Raw genomic sequence first — 21,120 nt, 5'->3', positions numbered from 1 at the left:
TATATTTTCCTTGAACTAGTACAGCGTAGATGGGGCAAGTTAGTTCTCTGGGGGTATTTTGTCATACATAATTAGAGAGAAACAAAAATAAAAGACAAATATCCATTCCGTTAGTACCTTTTCTTAATAACTGACAAGTGACACTAGCGGTACCTTTTAAACAGATGGATGCAAAAACTTGTGAGACTGAATGAACTGATGTACCCCACTGGTATTTTGGGAACCCAAATTCCATAATTAAGTTTTTACCCAAGTGGCAAAAGTAGACGTTCTAAATTGATTATCTGGTGTTCTCTTGTTCTCTTCTCCATAGGATTTTGGGGACCAGGAAAGGGACAGAGATGGTAAGGGAAGATGCATCCGGAACAACTTTTATTGTGAGTAGAAAAAAATAGCACAGAGGGAGCATAAGATCAGTTGAATTTAGAAAGATTAAAAGAAGGGTAAAAAGCAACATATCTAACTTAATTAGTCTTCTTCCTTTTAATTTTTTTTATGTGTATATATTGGGTGATGGGGAGAAAAGATAACTGGATTTCTTTTGAATGTCTTTGTGTCTTTATAGAGTGAATGTTCTGTTCCTGTTTCTTTCTTTTAAGGTGAAAAACTAATAAAAATAGAAAAACATATATCAGACATTAAGCTTACTCCCCCCCCACCCCCCCCCCCCCCACCCCTTTTCCCTTTGTAAAGAACTCTTTGTTCTCTAGTGAAAATGCTGAAAAATCCCCGGGCAGCTACTCCCTGAAACAAGTGCAAAACACTTAGAGGCTTTTGGGCTGGCTGAGAGCCAGGAACCCTCCCGCTGTCTGGTTAGAAGAGGAAAAAAAGAAGAGAGAGGGAGAGGGAGAGAGGGGAAGAGAGATGGGGGGGAGGATGAGAGAGAGGGAGAGAGAGAGAGAGGGAGAGAGAGGGAGAGAGGGGGGAGAGAGAGAGAGAGAGAGAGAGAGAGAGAGAGAGAGAGAGAGAGAGAGAGAGAGAGAAATTGAGCTTCCTTTAATAGACATAGGAAGCAGTGTTTTTTTCTTTTTCTTTTCTTTTTTTTTTTTCAAAACTGGCGGTCAAGCGTTAAGTAACTCCCGTCTAAATCCACCTGCTAGAAATGAACTTGGGTAACCCCCCAGGGGTGCACAAAGACAGGGAAGATAGTAACATACTCCATACTCTTTCCCACCCCCCGTTGTACTGCTTCCATTCTTTCTGCTCCCATCACACAAATGCCCAAAGCTTTTCACGCCGTCCCCTTACCCCCCAACAACAAACACACCAAAATACATGCTCCCTCAATCTCCTGGAAAAAAAAAAAAAGAAGCTTTTCCATCTCGGTTGCGACACGGTGATAAGGGGTAGCGAACATCTCATACCTGGTGTGAATGCTAATCAGTCAGGAGTTCTCCTTTTCCCAAGACAGGGAACTGTTTCCTTCCAAATTTATTAGAACCTCCTCCACTGCCTCTTTGAAAAACCTTCTTTGTCACCCTCTCCCAAGTCCCGATACTTCTTTAAAAAAAAAAATGGCTTCGGAGCTCCTTCTATTCTTGATATTGATTCTCTCTCTCTCCCCCCACCCCTCCTCCTCTCTCCTGTCTGTGTCTCTTCTGAGTGGTCTATTGATAAGTCCCTGGAGGCACTGGGTCAGCCTGCCCGTAGGAAACCAGACACAATGCACAAATCTCCGAGTGCCATTCTGCCATCAGCAAGCAGACCACGTTTAGGAGAGAGAGAGGAAAAAAAAAACAGTAGAGCAAGAGACAGAGAGAGAGGGGGGAGAGAGAGGGAGAGAGAGAGAGAGAGAGGAAGGGAGAGAGAGAGAGGGAGAGAGAGAGAGAGAGAGAGAGAGAGAGAGAGAGAGAGAGAGAGAGAGAGAGAGAGAGAGAGAGAGAGACCAACCGAGGGAGGGAGAGAGAGACCGGAGAGAGGAAGGGGAGGGGGGGAAAGGGGGAGAGAGAGAGAGAGACGGAAGGAGAGAGAGAGTGTGAGAAAAAGACTGATTGGAACAGGAGGGAGGGAGAGAGAGAAAGGGAGAGAGGGAGAGAGAGCGAGCGCGAGAGGAAGAGCGACACTGCCAGTCAGGTTAATCATCCCTACTTTAATTAGCTGTTCGGCTTAGACATAAAACAATTGAATTTGAATGATCTGTCAGCAGGCTCGGCTGAACCAAAGGGGAAAAGCGAATATTACAAAAAGACTGTTGGTGTGTTCTGATAAGCAATACTGCTCGTACTGACAAATCCTCAAAGGGGGAACTATTAAAACTTACAACTAAACCAAAAGTACAAATACAAATGGCACTAGACAGAGGTCTTCTTTTAAAAAATGGAGTTTTCTCCCCTACTTTTCTGAACCACAGACATTTCTGTGCAGGTGCCAACATATTAGGGGTCTGCATGTAATATGTGAAAGTTTATTAACGATGGTCTAGGAGTGCAGCAGACAGATGCTGCAGAGACAAGGCAGGTACAGTCGGATGCCGAATCTAGATCTTAGAGAGAGATGGATGCTGGAAAAAGAGGCACGGTGGCAAGAGATCAGAACCGACAAAGTCAGTGGGCAGACAGGCAGACAGAATTTAGGCACGGCACGATCTCATCTAAAAAGGCAAAAGTTCTGATGCAATAATAGGCGCAAAACAATCCATCCATCCTCCTCTCCCGGGTACACTCCAAGGTACAGTTAAAATGGATTAATCTTTGTGACAAACAGAGCTGGCAAGGCAGACTATGGCAGACACTGAAGGCAATTCGCAGACCCAAAGGCGGCCAATGCTGGAAAACTGTCTCAGATATGAATCTTTCCAACCCTCTGATGTAGCAGACGAGGAAACTGAGGCCCAGAGCCTCAGAGTAATAGATTACTAAGGCAAAAGGGATGTCAACACTGGAACCTAGGGCTCCAGAAGCCCACCAGGCACTGCTCTTTCTACTGTACTAGCTAATCTCCAGTTTTCTTTAAAGATTCTGGCCCAACAGGTATGGGAACCGCCCATATCTCCAGAAAAAGGAAATTCTTCCATCTATACAATTGGTGTTCAAACCTCCAAATTTTTAGAATGTCTAAATAGTTAAGTGGAAATATTTTTTGTCCAGTTGAATGCTAGGGGTAGGGATTTAAGTCCTTATTAATTCACTCCCAGGGAAAAGTAGAGCAATGTAACATCGTGGCGGCCCTGTCTCTGGCAAGGTATAGGTGATACCCCAGTCCAAGCAAGCAAAGGCTAGTGAACTGATTTACAAAGACCTCATCCAGAGTTTACAATTTGCTCTGTGAACATCATCTGCTGTATATCACCAGGTAAGAAGGTGCAGTTTTCTCATATAGCTTTTTCTTTTTTTAAGATATAGACATACTGTGGATAAATAGATTGATTTTTTTTTTTTTACCTAACAATGTAGTTCTAAATCACCAGTGAGATTTTCTATTGAAAGATTAGCTATGGGCAAATTTTGTCATACATTTTGACTAAAAATGAGCTACTAAAATAGAAAGGGGAAACTGTATTATCTGCCCACGAACTTGGTGTTATCTTTTTTGGGATACATATGATCATATTCAATAAAGATCTGCTCTTGACAACAGCTAATTGAGGCTGCCATGGTTTTCAGGGGGACAAGGTGCTCATGAAGAGGACAGCGCCATCAGATGTTACTTGATTGAAAAGATTGTCTCTTGTCCTAAAACAAGAATCATGGTGTACATAAAAACAAAAAATATCTCTCAGTCATGCTTCAGCAACGATGTTGCTACTTAGGGGCCAAAGAAGAAAACTGAAAGAAAAGTCAGGCACCTGGGAGTCCACTCAAAAGGCAAATAATCTGAGAGAACTCATAGCCAGAGTAATTTAGTTTATTTACGCACTGTCTTCCCTAACAGTGGTTGCTGTGAGATGTTTAAAACACAGTCGGTCAATTTAGTTGGGGCAAAAATCAGTGACTTAGACATTGGAACATATTCCTGCCCAAGAATGCATGGGAGGCAAGAACCCAGAGCAGAGTACAGGCTAGCAAATGCATGCCAGTGAATTCAGTGAAAAAGGGCATACAGTTTGGAGTCGAACAGAGCCTTATAACATTGATAAATCACAGAGACTCTTAGAGCCTCAGTTTTTCTATCTGTAAAAGGAAATGGTATAATAATATAATGATCCCATAATGTTATTAATAGTTTAAGAATGACATGAGCTAACACATATAAAGTTCACAGCTAGTCATTGCATGGTAGTTATTATTGTAGGATGCATAAAATGAGGGTGTAAGTTAACAAAACTATATACGCTGGATGTTCCGAGTGTATTAAATATAAAGCATGCAGATTTAAGACCTAAATATGTACTGCAAAGCAGGGATCTAATATACAGACCTCTATTATAAAATGGTAGGCAGTAGAGATTATAAATAAAGTAGAATTCTAAACTTCTGGAGTCTAAATTTCAAGGATTTAGGTCATCTTAGTGTTGCTTTGTATCTTTGTTCCCAGACTTTGGTATATTTCCTGGCTCATAACAGTAACCATGATGACCCAACCGTTTAACAAACATTCAATCTGTGCTAAGCTCTCTGCTAGGTACTTTGCAGTTCTCTGGACTTTTGCACCACAACCACCCATGAACTAGGGTAGCAGCATAGTTCCATTTCATAGATAAAGAAACTGAGGTATAGAATTGAGCAACTTGTTCAAGATCACACAAACAGTAAGTGTGGAGCCAAGAATTAAATCCAGGCATCCGACTCTCAAGCCTGCATCCTCAACCACTATGCTATCCTGGCAGGGTAAGTATTCAGTAAATATGTGTTGAATTAATGAGCAAAGGAATTCATCACCAGTATTTTGATTTCATTTTAAAAATAGGTAAAAACCTGTGCACAATCTCTTGAGGGAAACTGTGCCTGGATTATAAAATCTGCATCTCTTCTGCATCTTGCTTCAGGTGGCAGCCCTTCCTCAGAAGCCAGGGTGAGCCATGTCCCTCTGTGGTGTTGGAAATGGATGAGGTAAAGAGTGCGGCTGTGACCACCCAGGGCTTTTAAATATCTGACAGCATTTTCTGCACTTTGAGGGTAGTGTTAGCACATGGGTTATTAATTGTCTTAATTCCAGTTTGGATAATTACATCGTGTCTCTTTAATTTTTCCCTGACTATGCCATTCTTCACTTCCTGTCACAAATGTGCTCTTTACAAAAGCAAATGAACATGCACAAACATATAGTTATATTTAAGGTTTACACAATCATATAGTATTTTTTTCTAAATGATTAGTGTGTAATAGCCATGTAATAAATGAATGGGTAAAAGGCTTAAAATCATTGCAAAATAAAGACAACTAGTTGAAGCTAAGATTTTTACTTGGCACTGAAATAAACAGATTTTTATACCATTTCCTTGGTGACAGGATTCCAATCATGGCAGATATTTCAAGAACTGATGACCTGCTCATTATAAACTGATTTCCTTTTACTATGTAGTCCCCCATTATGAGAAACAGTAATGAAAACTCATCTTTTAAAGTAGAAAATGAGACAAGGTCCTAAATGATATAGTTTGTTGAACTTGTGGGATTTAGAACTGTTACTAACCCTAACTTATTTGGTAGGGTTTTTTTTCCTTCTCCAAATATTACTAGAGTAATCTTCAAATTATAGAAGAAAGGAACAAGGAATTCCAATTTAATAAGCTTAGGAAAGTATTACAGTCATAAACAGACACAAGCCCTCTTTTCCAAAAGAATTCTTGGCCTCTGAAATACTGACTGTGTCTACATGATACCAAATGCACTCTCTCCGACATTTTAATCCTGTGCACACACATTTAGATGCACCCAAAGCAGAGCATGTTATATTAGTCCTTTCCAGGGTACATATGTATGAACAAGTCACCAAATACAGGGAGTTTGGGAAGTAAGAGAATAATGGGTTAATTTATTTTCTATGCATGAGAGTTTTCAGACCTGTGTTTCCTCAGCTTTTAGTTCAAAATTCCATGCAGAGTGTGCACATAATAATAAATGCCATAATTCAATGTATGCCATAATTTGATTTACTTTCAAGAACCTTTTCAGGTTCAACTCTCAAAGCTATCCTTCCTAGAAACTTCCTCCAAATTATTTTTTGTGGTCCTCTGTAAACCATCATTTAAAGTTGGGATGACCCTAATGCTGTACAGAGATTTGTATTAAATTAGTTCCATTTTCTTATGACACTCAATGGCCACGCTCTGTGCCCTTATCTGAGAAGAAGCCAAGAAAATATAAAATAAAAATAAAAACCTAGCCCTTTCCCAGTTCTTTGACCACTGTAATAATAATGATAGTCACTCAGTGACTGTCCTTTAGTTTGTCACTCATGCCTTGAGAATGAGCTCTTTGGGGACAAGGTCTTTACCTCTGTTTGACATATTCAATATATGTCTATCATACTTGCCCATGGTGGTAAATGATATCCCAGAAGAGCTGGAGGCAACAATTGTTAATTCCCTTAGTTCTTCATATGCAACTGTAATTTATTCTCTCTGTGCCTCAAGTTTCCAATATGTAAAAGGGGTATACTATTATCCTAAGAATAGTAGTTTGATAGTCTAACGTAATATCATTGAGTAGAAAAGTAAAGAACTAGTGAAGAGCTCTTGTATTGTGATTTTCATAGCTTCAATATTATTTTTACAGCAAGACGTCCTTGGATAATGCATTCAAATTCAAAAGAAAAGTGGGCACGATTTATACTGAATATTAGACATGGTAAGTAAGCTCTTGGTTTTGAATTTAAATGTCATGTAGGAATGGTCTGATAGATTTTACAAAAGCATAGAATCTCAGAGCTAGGAAGTATTTAGGAGATTCTCTGGTTTCCTCAGTTGACAGAGAAGTGCTGAGTCACAGAGACATTTTATATGATGAATTTAAGGTCTCAAAACTTGGCAGAAGCAAAACTAGGACTGGAACCCAGCTCATCTGTCTCCAGGTCCCATGCTTTCCTCACCAGACTAAACAAGATGGCTTTCATACTTTTGCCTTCATAATCTTGGTTATCCCCACCCCACTTTTTGACAAATTTTATTAATAAACCTTTTAAATTCTGGTGCTGAGAGAGGGGTGTCATATTCCTAATGTGGTCTAATAAATACAGCACAAAGGACTGTGCTAAACTGAATAATGCTGCCTCCTAAAAGATATCCATGTCATAAACCTCAGAATCTAAGACTATTACCTTATGTGGCAAAGGATACTTGCAGATGTTAAGGATTCTGAGATGGGGAGATTATTCTGGATTATCCAGGTAGGTACCAAATATAATAACAAGAGTCCTTATCAGATGGAGGCAAAAAGGTCAAAGGAAGAAGTAGGAGATATGAGGGGAAGCAAGAGGTTGGAATGATTCAAAGAAGAGGTCATGAACCAAGGAATGCAGGAAGCCTCTGGCAGCTAGAGAGGGCAAGGGAAAGAGATTCTTTGCTAAAGCTTCCACAAATGACCAGATCTGCTGACACTTTGACTTTAGGTCAGTGAAATTGATTTAGAACTTCTGGCCTTCAGAACCGTTAAGAGAAGAAATTAGTGTTGTTTTAAGCTGCCAAATTTTTGATCATTTGTTACAGCAGCAGTAGGAAACTAATGCAGAGATCATTAGCTACTTTGATTTGGATATTATCTCTTAAAACACCTGACCTATTTCTTAGCTTTTTAAGAAGACATATTACCTTGTAGTTTAATTGAGTTTATGATGGAAGAACTTCTTATCCATCTTCAATAAAAATATTAGCTAGGATAGGTCAAAGATAGATCTCTCCCTCTTGCCGCTAAGAACTTCCTTCTAAATTGACATGAAGCAACCTACCTAAAGATTGTTGGTTAATGGATCAGTTGCATGTAGATCCATCTAATTACATTTGCTCATATCCAGTCTTATAGCAGCTCTTCATTGGTGGGCTGACAATCATATTTCTAGGTTATTCTACAACAGTATGTTCTAGTAAGAAGCAAGCTGAAAGGTTTCACTGTCCAATTCTTGAGTGCCAGATGAGCTTATTTAAAACAATGAGGGCTTTCTGGGTAATCCCTTACTTTGCATTCATCGTACTATTTTCTAATGGATGTCAGCAATGGAGAAACAGAAGCAGGATGAGGCAACATGTTGCAAAAGAACTATTATGTGTCATTACCATTCAGTTACTGCATAAATGTTATAGAACAGTGCTTCTAAAAGAGTGGTCCTTGGGCCAGCAGTATCAGTGTTACCTAGAACATTCTTAGAAATGCAAATTCTCAGGCCCTACCCCAGACCTATTAAAGCAGACACTCAGGGGTAGATGTCTGAGTGCCCATATTTTCACAAGCCCTTTGCATGATTCTAATGCCTGGTTGAGAATTGCAGTCATAGGGCAAAGCTGTGAGGCACAGCAAGGCTAGTGAAAAACATGGAGCTCTGTTGCTTGCCAGCTATGTGACCTTAGAATATGTCCTTGACTTATTTGTCTCCTCATATGTGACATGACGATAATAATAATAATAATAAAAGAAATAATTGCCATGTCTATGCAAAAGGCTAATGTGGTCTTTAATAAGATCATGAATATGAAGACACTTAATAACTACAGGATTATTATTATGGAAGAATCATCAATTGGGTTGCAAAATGTCCTGGAACTAAAGTTTGGTAATACTTTGATAATTCACATTTTAACTGAGCCTTCCAGGTAATAACTAGTAAAAAGGCTCAAGAAGCTTAAGATGCCAGGTACAATTCTCCAAGCCGAAATGAAGACTGGAACTTATATAGACTTCTAAAGGAGGTGATATTAAATGGAAAACCCATTGACATTATATTAGTTTCCTGAACCAAAGTGCTGAATTTCTTGATTTGAAACTCTACCTTTCTATTCAACAGGAAGCAGAATTTGGTGACAGCTTTGAATACTATATCATCAATGAAAATCTGTGACTTGTGGGGTTTTAAACCACACTTCCCTATCAATTACCAGTGACACTGAGTTTTAGTAAAGTGATCCATGATCTCTTTCATTTCCATACTGTGTTCTTAAATAAGTAAGAAGCTCCAGGAAGCCAGCTCCATGACAGCTGATTATGTTTACAGTTTTTTTCAGTGGAAAGATATAAATCCTAGTAGGTAGGAAGGATTGTCCAGATCAGGACTGAGATCTTTTTGGATTTTCAAGCCTAAATTCTTAGGAGGCTGAAAAAAACTCTGACACAACCAGATTAAATCGTCCAAACTTATCAGGATTTTATCCAATCTCTGAGTAAAAAAAGTCATGATATTTACGAAGGGTTCTGTGTATGTGGGAAAAACACCTCATAAAAGACAGCGCATCATCTCTTTTCCTTCTTGCATGAAATCTTAGCAGATCTGCCTTTTGGCCTGAGGGTCTTCCATCTTCTGAAGATTGAAGCCTACAGATCACATTCTGGCGGTTCTTCTGTGCTTTGCAGGACAGCTGAGGTTTGGTAATGACTCTATTTCAGTTGCTGCTTCCTCTGAGCCAGTGACAATGTGTACATCAAGGAAAGCAGTTGTACCTTCTAAAAATTCTGTGTCCCAAAGCAAGTTATTTGTCCTTTAAACTTCATAGATGTTTCATTTGTAATGGGGGCAATAAGTACCCTCCCAATTTCACAAGTTGTTTTGAGGATCTGAAGTGATGGTATACACAAAATACTAGGCAAACTACAGATTCCATTTGGTGGGCATTATTGATCTGACTATTACTTACTCTTCAGCAGGAGGGTAGAGGCATGTCTAAGTATTGAGTATTGAGTAGCTTGTATAATATAAGACATTTCAGTTGTACATACATCCATGGTTCCCTCATGAACTTACCTTAATCTGTTTTTCAGGCCATAACTATGGTGATAACTAAAGATATTATTTCCTTTAAGTCCCTATATGATCTGTGGGTTGATCATGATCAGTTATAGATGAAAGAGACATACCTGCAGAATTTGTAATGGTTGCATTCTGGTTAACTCTAATTTGAATGTGATCTCTAAGTAAGAACAAATTCAGTTATATTAAGTTGTAGAAAGCATGGCATTCAGAGCTAATATTGAGGGTTTGAAAATACCTTCAAAGGCCACTCCTTCATTGCATAACAGCAAATATCTTCTTAGGAATAGCCATTAGTTCAACAAGCATTCCTGAAGGAAAATTTATAGTAGAGTTACTGCCTGTTCAACATTTAAAAGGACAGGAATGTGTAGTCTACCACAGTGCAAATGATTATTGCTTTGAATTGTCCAAACTTTGTTTAAACAGATCCAGGAATTGAGTTCTGCTGAAGAGCTTGTATGTTGTTGGAATTCAGGTAGCTTTAAGAATATATGGTAACCAGTCAGAGAGTACTACAAATGGAAGAGACATGAAATGTGATATATCATAAAATAAATCATTAATGTAATTATTCAAAGAACATATCTGAGTATCTTAAACTATTATTATTATTATTTTTAAAGATTTATTTCTCTTCCCTTATCCCCCCCCTCCCCCGGTTGTCTGCTCTCTGGGTCCATTTGTTGTGTATTCTTTGTCCGCTTCTGTTGTCAGCGGCACGGGAATCTGTGTTTCTTTTTGTTGCGTCATCTTGCTGCGTCAGCTCTCTGTGTGTGCGGCGCCATTCCTGGGCAGGCTGCACTTTCTTTGGCGCTGGGCAGCTCTCCTTACGGGGCGCACTCCTTGCATGTGGGGCTCCTCTACGTGAGGGGCACCCCTGTGTGGCACAGCACTCCTTGGGTGCATCAGCACTGTGCATGGGCCAGCTCCACACGGGTCAAGGAGGCCTGGGGTTTGAACCGTGGACCTCCCATGGGGTAGACGGACGCCCTAACCACTGGGCCAAGTCCGCTTCCCTTAAACTATTACTTAAATATTTAATTGTTGTATACAAGTCCACCTTTTCTGCTGTATATACTTTTTTTACTTTTAAAAAATACTTTAATAAGATATTTTTTAATTAGAGGTGTGGATTTACAGAACAATCATGCATAAAATACATGATTCCCATATACTAGTATTAACACCTTTGCATTGGTGTGATACATTTATTACAATTGATAAAAGCACATTTTTATAATTGTACTATTAGCTGTAGTCCATGGTTTAATTTTATTGTTACCATGTCTTATTCTGTTCTCCTTTTAACCACATTTAGATATATATTTCAGTGCTGTTAATTATGTTCACAATGTTGTGCTACCATCACCACCATTCCTTTACCAGAATATTTCCCATTGTTTCAAATAGGAACTCTGTACATTTTAAGCCTTAACTTCCTACTCCCTAGCTCCATCCCCTGGTAATTTATATTCTAGATTCTGACTTTTTGAGTTTGTTTATTCTGATTATTTCACATCAGTGAGATCGCAAAATACTTGTCCTTTTATTTCTGGCTTATTTCACTTAACATGATGTCTTCATGGTTCATCTATGCTGTCACATATATGAGCACTTCATTTCTTTTTATGGCTGAATAATATTCCATTGTGCATATATACAACATTTTCTTTATCTGTTCATCAGTTCATGGACACTTGGGTTGCCTCCATCTTGTGGTAATTGTGAATAATTTCACTCTGAACATCGGTGAGCAAATATTCCAGTCCCTGCTTTCAATTCTTTGGGGTATATACCTAGTAGTGAGAATGCCAGGTCATAGGTAATTCAACACTTAACTTCTGAGGAACCCCCAAACTTTCTTCCACAGTGGGACACCATTTTATACTTCCACAAGCAATGAATGAGTGCCATTTTCCACATTTGGTGTGTATTCTTAACTTGATTATATGCTCCCTGAGGACAAGTCCTGACTTATACTTCTCTGAATTTTCTACTGCCTCCAGTATAGTCATTTATATGCAGCATTTGCTTTCAAAATATCTGTTGTTTAATTGGATTCACTTCTTACTAGCTTTCCATGGTGCAATTAATGCACATAAAGTGTCCGTAGATAAATGTGTCATAGTCACTGGGGTGAGAGTTGTGATTCTTACATTTTAAAAAATTATGCATTGGGCCACTTATTTTTCCCAGGTGATACTTAACCTGACTAATTATAGCAGGGAATGGCAAAAAATGATTCTCTTTTAAAAGGCTCACTTTATGTGCAACATTTTTAGGAATTCATCTAATGTGTCATGCAAAGTCATTCTGCAAAATGATGGGGACGATGATGGGGATGGTGAGGCTCTATGTACTATAGCTGTGATTGAAAATATTTTAAACTAAAGCAAGCTACCCACAAAATTACATAAATATAAATATTCACTCTCCCACAAACACATTCGCACATCCTCAAACTTAAATTAATGCAAAGAAAAGATGTACTCTTTTGTTCTAATGGAATACAAATGACGAAGGCTAATAAATGAATAAATAAAGCACTGGGTAACCAAATCAATGTCTGCTCAATTCTGGTCAAGGAGGTGAAGGGATTCTTCGCTTTGAATCAGAGAATGTAGTGGATAAAAGGGATGTGAATGGCTGGGGGGATTTCCTGAGGCCATTGCAGACCATCTCAGACACTGTTAAGAGGCTCATTTTTATGAGCCTTTTGGTTGCTGTGTAACACTTGCTTCAGGTCCCCTAAAGCATCAAATGCGACATCACAGCACTACAAGAACAGGCCTAAATGGGAGAAGTTACCTTACAAAGTTCTTTTTTATTCAGATTCAAATGTCTAGGCCTTTGTATATAGGTTGAAGATTACTTTTCTCCTTTGTTTTTTCCCTTTCCCCTTTAAATAAGACTACATGGAAAGGACTTTTGTTTTCAGTAAAAATCTAAATTCTTGTACTTTGAAAAATGACCAACTATAAAACCTGTGAATCAGTACAATTATTTCCGTAGGTAGAAGATATTTCATTAGGAAAAAAAACAAACCTGGTTCTGACTGGTAAATTTGTTCTAGATTAAGGATTTAACCACCGTTTGGCAACTATTTGTTCTCTATTAGGCTTGGTGCATATTAATTGGTACATATTTTAACATTTCACTACTGCATTAAATTATTAATAATTTGTAATTATAAGCTGGTACTGCTGTCATTTTTCTGAAACAGGGCCACCCATTTCTTCCAAGTTTGGTTCAGAACAAAAAGTGTGGCATGCACTTTGTCAAGAAAAGAAATGCGGAAAAGGACAGGCATCACCAAAACAATGAGGTGCAATCTTAGAATGATTAGGGGAACAGCAGCTCAAAAATGTAAAAGGTAGGTGTTTTGCAGATGAAGTAGCTGAGTCTCTGAGAGGTTAAATATCTTCTTCAAGGTGCACAGTTAATCGGTGACAAAACTGTGAATAAAACTCAGATTGTTGACAAAGCCTGTTCTCTTTTCTTTTACCTTCTCCATTCCCAGACATTTAATGTCTCTGGCTATCCATTAGTTTGAGATCTGCATCATGTTCACGGTGTGAAATGAGACTTACAACAACTCTGCGTGTGTGTGTGTGTGTGTGTGTGTATTAGCACTTGTAATGTGCCAGCCACTATTCTAAGTACTTTAGAGCTATTTATTAAGAATTATAACATTTTCTGTAAGGTGGAAATTAGTATTGTTATCCATATTACAGACAAGAAAAGTAAGGCACAAAGCTAGTAAGTGGCAGAGCCCAAGCTCCTTCCCATTATTCTGCCTCTTAGAAGATGGCATATCTCACATATTAACCAGTCAATAGTTTGCCTGCTAGAGAAAAAAGGACCCAGTGTTGTGGAAACACCTCATCTATAGAAGAGAAAGTTCCCAAAGCAAGATATGATGGCTTGGGTAGGTGACTTTCTAGGTCTCTCATGTTGTAGCACATGCAAGACCATCAGTAAATAAACCCAACCTAACCCACTATATATTTAAAGAGCACGGGTTGTGAGCAAAATAGGTCTTCTAGGAGCTAAGCTCTAGAAAATAGCTACATTATAAGTAAGGAGCCATAAGCTGAATATTTGGAATATGGGAAAAAATAAACAACTGAAACATGCAAAATAAGGTGACTACCAGAAAGGTTGTAAAAAAATTCTGTAGGGTTCAGTGACTTGAGGAATTATTACTTGGTGGTGGAGACTGAGAAAAGTTATCTGAAGGGAGCAGTGTGCAAGACGGGTTTTAGAATATGGCAAAAATTCCAACATTTAGAAATTGGATAGATAGGTTTTAGGCAAGGGGTACAGCATGAATAAAGGCATGGAGATTAGAAAGCACAACTGTTTTGCAGGAGTATAAGATGCTGTGTGTGGAACATCCAGGTGGAAATGTCTAGTTAGCAGCTGGAAACCCATGTCTGCAGTGCCAGTCTACAGTCCAGGACTAGACACTCAGATCTTCAGGGAAGTGATCCAAATGTATAGGTGCAGCTGTGTGGGTTCCATGAAAGTGTCCACAGATTTTAAGAATGCAATGAGCAGAGAAAAAAAGGCTAAAACATTTTGTAGGCAGGTGGAGGGAGAATTGATGATGGAGCAAGAAGGACCATCAGATGAATAGGAGAACCATGAAAACAGATGACATGGGGCTCAAAGGTAAGAATGTTCCAAGAAATTGGTCAAAACAGTCAAATCTCGAACAGAAGCCAGCACTGCTGGGTGGAAGAGATATATTTAAGAGCTAAAATCTTCACCAGTGTACTCATCTTTGAAAGGACACCTCTTATTCCTTTCTACTTTCCCCCTAAATGCTTGCTTGCACAAAACATACACATAAACAAACATTCTTACTGGTGGGGGGTGGGAGGGAGGGAGGGAATAGGTCTTAACCTGGAAGCACCCAAACTATATCTGGAAGGTTTTTTAAATTTTTTATTTTTATAGTATATTATCTTTTTTTTAAAGATTTATTTATTTGTTTTTATTTATTTCTCTCCCCTTCCCCCTCCCCCCAGTTGTCTGCTCTCTGTGTCCATTCGCTGTGTGTTCTTCTGTGACCGCTTCTATTCTTGTTAGTGGCATGGGAATCTGTGCCTCTTTTTGTTGCATCATCTTGCTGCGTTAGCTCTCAGCGTGTGAGGTGCCACTCCTGTGCAGGCTGGACTTTCTTTTGCGCTGGGCAGCTCTCCTTATGGGGCGCACTCCTTGCATGTGGGGCTCCCCTATGTGGGGGACACCCCTGCATGGCAGGGCACTCCTTGCGCACATCAGCACTGCACATGGGCCAGCTCCACACAGGTCAAGGAGGTCCTGGATTTGAATCGTGGGCCTCCCATGTGGTAGATGGATGCTCTATCCATTGAACCAAGTCCACTTCCCTATCTGGAAGTTTTAAGAGTAGTCACTAACACCCAAATTTTATTGTTTGATCTTTATTTAAAAGATGATGCTTGTGTCAATTATCCTTTGGAGGGAGTGTGAATTCATTCATATTTCATTCAGAAAATATTTTTGAGCCTTTCTTCTCTGCCTGACATCGTGCTAAGTGCTAGGATAAGAAAGATTTCCATAAATGCTTGTGACTTTTTACCTATGTGCTCTGCTTCTTTTGGTTGGCACAAAGCTGATGCCTTTGTGATGATGAATTTCAGTTCTAGCTCAATTAGTTTTTGTGTTGTTATATTGTTCATGTATGTTTATTTGTAGGTTTTTTTGTTCCAAGATGTATTTTTAGAAGTTTTGAATGCTTTTTGGTGTTAGCAAAAGGCACTCTAGAAGGACAAACCAAGTCAAGGCTATTCAGAATTTAGTGTTCATGCTCTGCTATGGTGGCAGTCTAGTATGTATGCAAGCAAGTATGCTTTTTCAAGTATACTTAAAACAACTATGGAAATCTTATTCTTGATTATATCCTATAAAGAATTAAAGACAAGAAGATAATTAGCTTTTCATAGAGAATTGAAAAATAGCTTCAGGATATGTTTCAACTGTTGGGTCAAAATGGAGTGAGAGAGAGAACCAGCAAGATGGCGGTAGAGTAAGGAGCTCCTAGAGTCAGCTCCTGTTACAGGGCAGTTAGCAAACACCCAGAGCTCTGGAGCTAGCTGAAGCACCTGTCTGGGGGCTCCAGGAGGGCAGAAGAGCATCCTGTAACGTGCTTGGGGGAGTGGAGGGAGGAGACTGCCTGTCTGCAGAGAAGACTTGTAAGCAGAGCGCTCGACCCCACGGAGGCCGAGGCCCATCCTCCACCAGAGGCACAAGCCTCCTCAGGAGCCGTTCCATGGCTGGAATCGAAAGCTCCACTTCCCTAAAACGGGGGAGGAAGGGATGATTGGGCACCAATTTCAGCTATGATGAGGAAATTCAGTGGGCTACAGTATGATCCTGAGAACAGTTAAGATTTGAGCCTGTCCAGGTCAGAAAGAGGCTGGGAGCCGCCATATTAACTCTGTGCCTACCACGAGGGGAAGTGGGGTAGACTGAGAATCCCAGTGCTGGTGGGGACTGGCTTCTTCCCATCCAGATCATATTGCAGCTCAAGCCTAGGCACCAGTGCCACCTCCAGGCAGGGAGGGAGCTGCGGGGACCTGTGCCAGCCTTTCTGGGAAATTACTGGCCAAGCCACGGATGCCAGTGATTATCCTACTCTGGTGTAGGAGGTGCCCCAGGAGCTGCTCTGTGATGGGAATTGGAAGCTCCATTTCCCAGAAACAGGGGAGGAGGAGACAGCTGGCTGCCGATTTCAGCTACTGATTGGGAGACTTGGTGGCTAAGAGATAACCCTGGGAACAGCTGGGGTAAGAACCAGCCCAAGTCAGAAAGAGGCCAGGAGCCACGATTCTGACTCTGCCCCCAGCATGAGGGGAAGCTGGGGTGACAGTTTCTTTCACGCAGATCAGCCTGCAGCCCCCCCTAGGCTTCAGCCTCACCTCTGTCAGGGAGGAGGCTGAGGAGCCCTGAACCAGCCTATACAGGTAACTGCAGAGAACTTTGGCTGGCATAGACTGAAAATCAGAAGTCTACCAGGGCAACTGCGGTTATCTTAGGACTCACACTCCTTATATTGCTGCCCACACCTACAGCTCCATCCCTGCTCCAGGTAGGGGAGAAAGGGATGTGAAGCTTCATCAGTGTCTCTGGGCAACTACAGTATAGGTCTGCATGTAGATTATTCCACATAGCTGTGACTCTGCCCCTATCCCTGGCAAAGGAGAAAGTTGGAAGAAGCTCATTGGTCCCTGGTGCAATGAGGGCAGCTTGAGTCCCACAGCTTACAGCACCAACTACCTACTTGGCTCCTACTGCACAACTAGCAAGGAAGAAAGGATAGGAAGCCCTAAACTGAAGAGAAAAACTGCACCCAGAATAAATACTCTAGTAAGCCAGATGCGAAGACACCAACAAAAAATTACAATCCACATCAAGAAACAGGAAGCTATGGCCCAGTTAAAGGAACAAGATAAGCCTCCAGATGACACAAAAGAGTTGAGACAATTAATTACAGATGTTCAAACAAATCTCCTTAATAAATTCAATGAGATGGCTAAAGAGATTAAGGATATTAAGAAGACATTGGCTGAACATAGAAGAATTTGAAAGCATACATAGAAAAATAGCAGATCTTATGGGAATGAAAGGTACAATAAATGCAATTAAAAAAACATCGGAATCATGTAATAGCAGATTTGAGGAGGCAGAAGAAAGGATTGGTGAGCTTGAAGAAATGACCTCTGAAAGTGAACATACAAAAGAAGAGATGAAGAAAAGAATGGAAAAAATTGAACAAGGTCTCAGGGAACTAAATGACAACAAAAGGCATGCAAACATATGTGTCATGGGTGTCCCAGAAGGAGAGAAGAGAAAAGGGGTAGAAGGAATATTTAAAGAAATAATGGCAGAAAATTTCCCAACCCTATGGAAGGACATAGATATCACTGTCCAAGAAGCACAACGTACTCCCATCTGAAAAAATCCAAATAGACCAATTCCAAGACACATTCTCATCAGATTGTCAAAGGCCAAAGACAAAAAGAGAATTCTAAGAGTAGCAAGAGAAAAGCAATGCATAACATATAAGGGATACCCAATAAGATTAAGTGCTGATTTCTCACCAGAAACCATGGAGGCAAGAAGACAGTGGTCTAATATATTTAATATACTATGAGAGAAAAACTTTCAGACAAGAATCTTATATCCAGCAAAACTGTCTTTCAAAAATGAGGGCGAGATTAGAATAGTCACAGATAAACAGAAACTGAGAGAATTTCTAAGCAAGAGACCAGATTTTCAGGAAATACTAAAGGGTGTGCTAGACTCTGAAAAGAAAAAACAGGAGAGAGGGGCCTGGAAGAGAGTCTAGAAGTGAAGATTATATTAATAAAAGCAACGGAAAGTGTCAAAAGAGTAATGAAAATCACTTATATTCAGAAAACTGCAACTCAAGTTTAAACAAATCAAAAAAGCCCTAAATAACTGGAAGAACATTCCATGTGCATGGATTGGAAGACTAAATATCATTAAGATGTCAATTCTACTCAAATTGATACACAGATTTAATGCATTCCCAATAAAAATTCCACCAGCATTAAAGAAAAAATTAAAAACACAATCATTAAATTTATTTGGAAACGTAAGGAGTCCTGAATAGCCACAAACATCATAAAAAGGAAAAGTGAACACTAATCTCCAGACTTTAAATCATATTACATACCTATAGTGGTAAAAACAACATGGTACAGGCCTAAAGGCAGACACAATAGACCAATGGAATCACATTTATGGTTCAGAAACAGACCCTCACAGGTATGGTCAAGTGATTTTTGACTAGCCTGTCAAACTCACACAGCTCAGGCAGAACAATCCATTCAATAAATGGTGCTGAAAGAATTGGACATCCATAACTGAAAGAAGGAAAGATGACCCCTATCTCACACCTTATCAAAAAATGAACTCAAAATGGATCAAAAAACTAAAAATAAAAGCAAGAACCATAAAACTTCTAGAAGAAATTATTGGAATATATCTTCAAGACCTGGTGGTATGTGGTGGATTCTTAAAGGGGATAAGAGAAGGATGGAGTGGACTACTGATGTTTAATGTATGTAAAAGTTTTAATTAGCTTTACTGTAAAATTGTGGAAATGTATAGAGTGGATGGTAGCACACAGTGAGTAACAGCTAGTTTATAAATGGGGATGTGACTGAGAATAATCTAGGAACTGGATAGCACAGTAAACCAAGAGGTGGATGAGAATTGTGGTTGATGGTACAGATGCAAGAGTGTCCTTTGTGAGCTAGAACAAATGTATATCACTACTGCAGGGTGTTGGGAAAGAGGAAAAGCATGGGAAAAATACAGGTGGAGTGACCTATGGACTGTGGTTAGCAGTAATATATAATATTCTTGCATCTATGCAAAAGATGTACTGTGTTGATACTGAGGCAGTATGGAAAATGTGAGCCAAATGTACACAATGGACATGGTAACAATCAGATGATATTATTTTATCTGTAGCAAATGACACACCACATTGAGGTGTCTTGATAGAGGGGTGTTGTTTGGGAATTCTGCACATGTGCATGATTGTTTTATAAGTTTACAACTTCTGTCATTAAAAAATATATTTAAAAAATAATAATGTGGGTTGGGGGGAAAACACACCAAATGTAAGATAAGAACTATGATTAATAGTAAGATTTTGACAGTGTTCTTTCATAGTTTGTAACAAATGTCTCATGACAATGCAAGGTGTTGGTGGAGGGTTGATGTATGGACCCCTGTATGATGTTATGCATGTTTGTTTTGTAAGTTCACAACTATTATACATTTATTGTTTATGTATGAGTGATATATTTCAATAAATTTTTTAAAAAATGGAGTGAGAAGGCATGTAGAGGGAGCCTACAAAAGTTACCGCTAGGGTTTATTCACTAACTTTTTTGTATATATTTCTCTGATAAAAAATGGAGGAATACTAACCTAAGGAAAAAGGAAAATTAAAATTGTCTTTAATCCCACTGTGTTGAGAAATTACTTTAGCCATTTAAAAAAATGCATAAACATTTTTTCTCCTACAACATAGGAATCTTGCTATATATATATACATTGTTTTGTAACCTGCATTCTTTGAAGTCATATTTTTTTTCTAAGACTGTATAGTATTCCATTCCATGGATGTATCAACCTATTTTTAACCAATCTCCCATTATTGGACATTTTAGCTGCATTCCATTTCAATTTTTGTAATTTTCAATAATGCTTCATTGAATACCATTGTGCATAGATTTTGCCATGCTATTACTCATTGGGAAGAAATTTTGGAAGCTTTAAAAATTAATACCAACTACCACAAGCAAGGTAAGACAACTAAAATGCCTCTTGGAGCCAGGATGGTAAAGAGGATGAGTGAAGCGACTGTTGTATAAAATAGGGAGTGATGAGAATTTTGTCAAAAGGTCTGATGGAAGCAGCTGTAGTCAGTTCCAGATATTGGTGCCATGAATGAATGCAGGTCTAATGTTGCCAGATAACCAGTTTTTCAAGAGAAGCTGGAAAAATCTGGATTTTTATGTGAAATCTCTGAATCCTCAAAATGTTGGCTCAAAATATTTTAAAATATTCTATGGGCAAAAAATTAAAAAATTCTATAGGTTTGATGTAGCCCATAGGTCATTGGTTTGTAGCCTTCAAATTAAAGAAAGGAAACATGGTACTTGGTGATATGTTACTAGACAGTGATTTAAGCAAAGTTTTTTTTTCCTTTGCATTTTCCCAGTAATAAGGGTTGTGATGTGGAGAAACACAACCTCATTGTGAAAAATCTGGGAATATGGGTAAATAGTGCTTCCCACTTTATCACCCACGAAGGATCAACTATAAAAGGCTTCTAAAATGTTTTGAACTTCTCAAAGAAACATGCTTTAATAACATAAAACTTTAATGCAGAACACTATATGATGGTACCTAATGATAATTTTCCTCATTTTCCATCTGAACAAACATTTCCCATTAACATCCACCTGCACTACTTCCTTTCATAAAGAGGAGGTGGTATTTGGCTATGTTCTGGTTCTGATTCATGAGAAATCAGCCCAAGCCCAACATTTCTGTTCTTAACAGATTTTGGTTTTTAAATCTGTGGAACACAATGTTTCCCAGGGCTGAGTTCTAACATGCCAAGTTTTGGCTGGCCACAGACTTTGACATCTGAGTGAAAAATCTTTCAACAATGGCATTTAAACTGAAGAATCAACAGACCTTTAATTATAA

The 21,120-nt window shown here is 39.1% G+C and overlaps 1 protein-coding gene across 50 annotated transcripts in view; it reads right to left on the bottom strand.

Annotated features, from left to right (window-relative positions):
• ZBTB20 (zinc finger and BTB domain containing 20) overlaps positions 1-21,120 on the bottom strand; it is a 900,898-nt gene that overhangs the window by 144,469 nt on the left and 735,309 nt on the right. For 2 of the 50 annotated variants that reach the window (XM_004475625.4, XM_071214808.1), the window contains exon 1: positions 1,365-20,786. The exons of the other annotated variants lie outside the window; for them this stretch is intronic. The gene's annotated coding sequence lies outside the window, so the exon portion shown is untranslated. Of the gene's footprint in view, positions 1-1,364; positions 20,787-21,120 lie in introns of those variants that run through there. 50 annotated transcript variants of the gene reach the window in all.

This window comes from Dasypus novemcinctus, chromosome 4, assembly GCF_030445035.2.
Source record: "Dasypus novemcinctus isolate mDasNov1 chromosome 4, mDasNov1.1.hap2, whole genome shotgun sequence".
In the NCBI taxonomy this organism is placed as follows: domain Eukaryota; kingdom Metazoa; phylum Chordata; class Mammalia; order Cingulata; family Dasypodidae; genus Dasypus; species Dasypus novemcinctus.
Note: the sequence above shows the minus strand (reverse complement) of the source record. Positions and strands in the feature narration are given on the sequence as shown.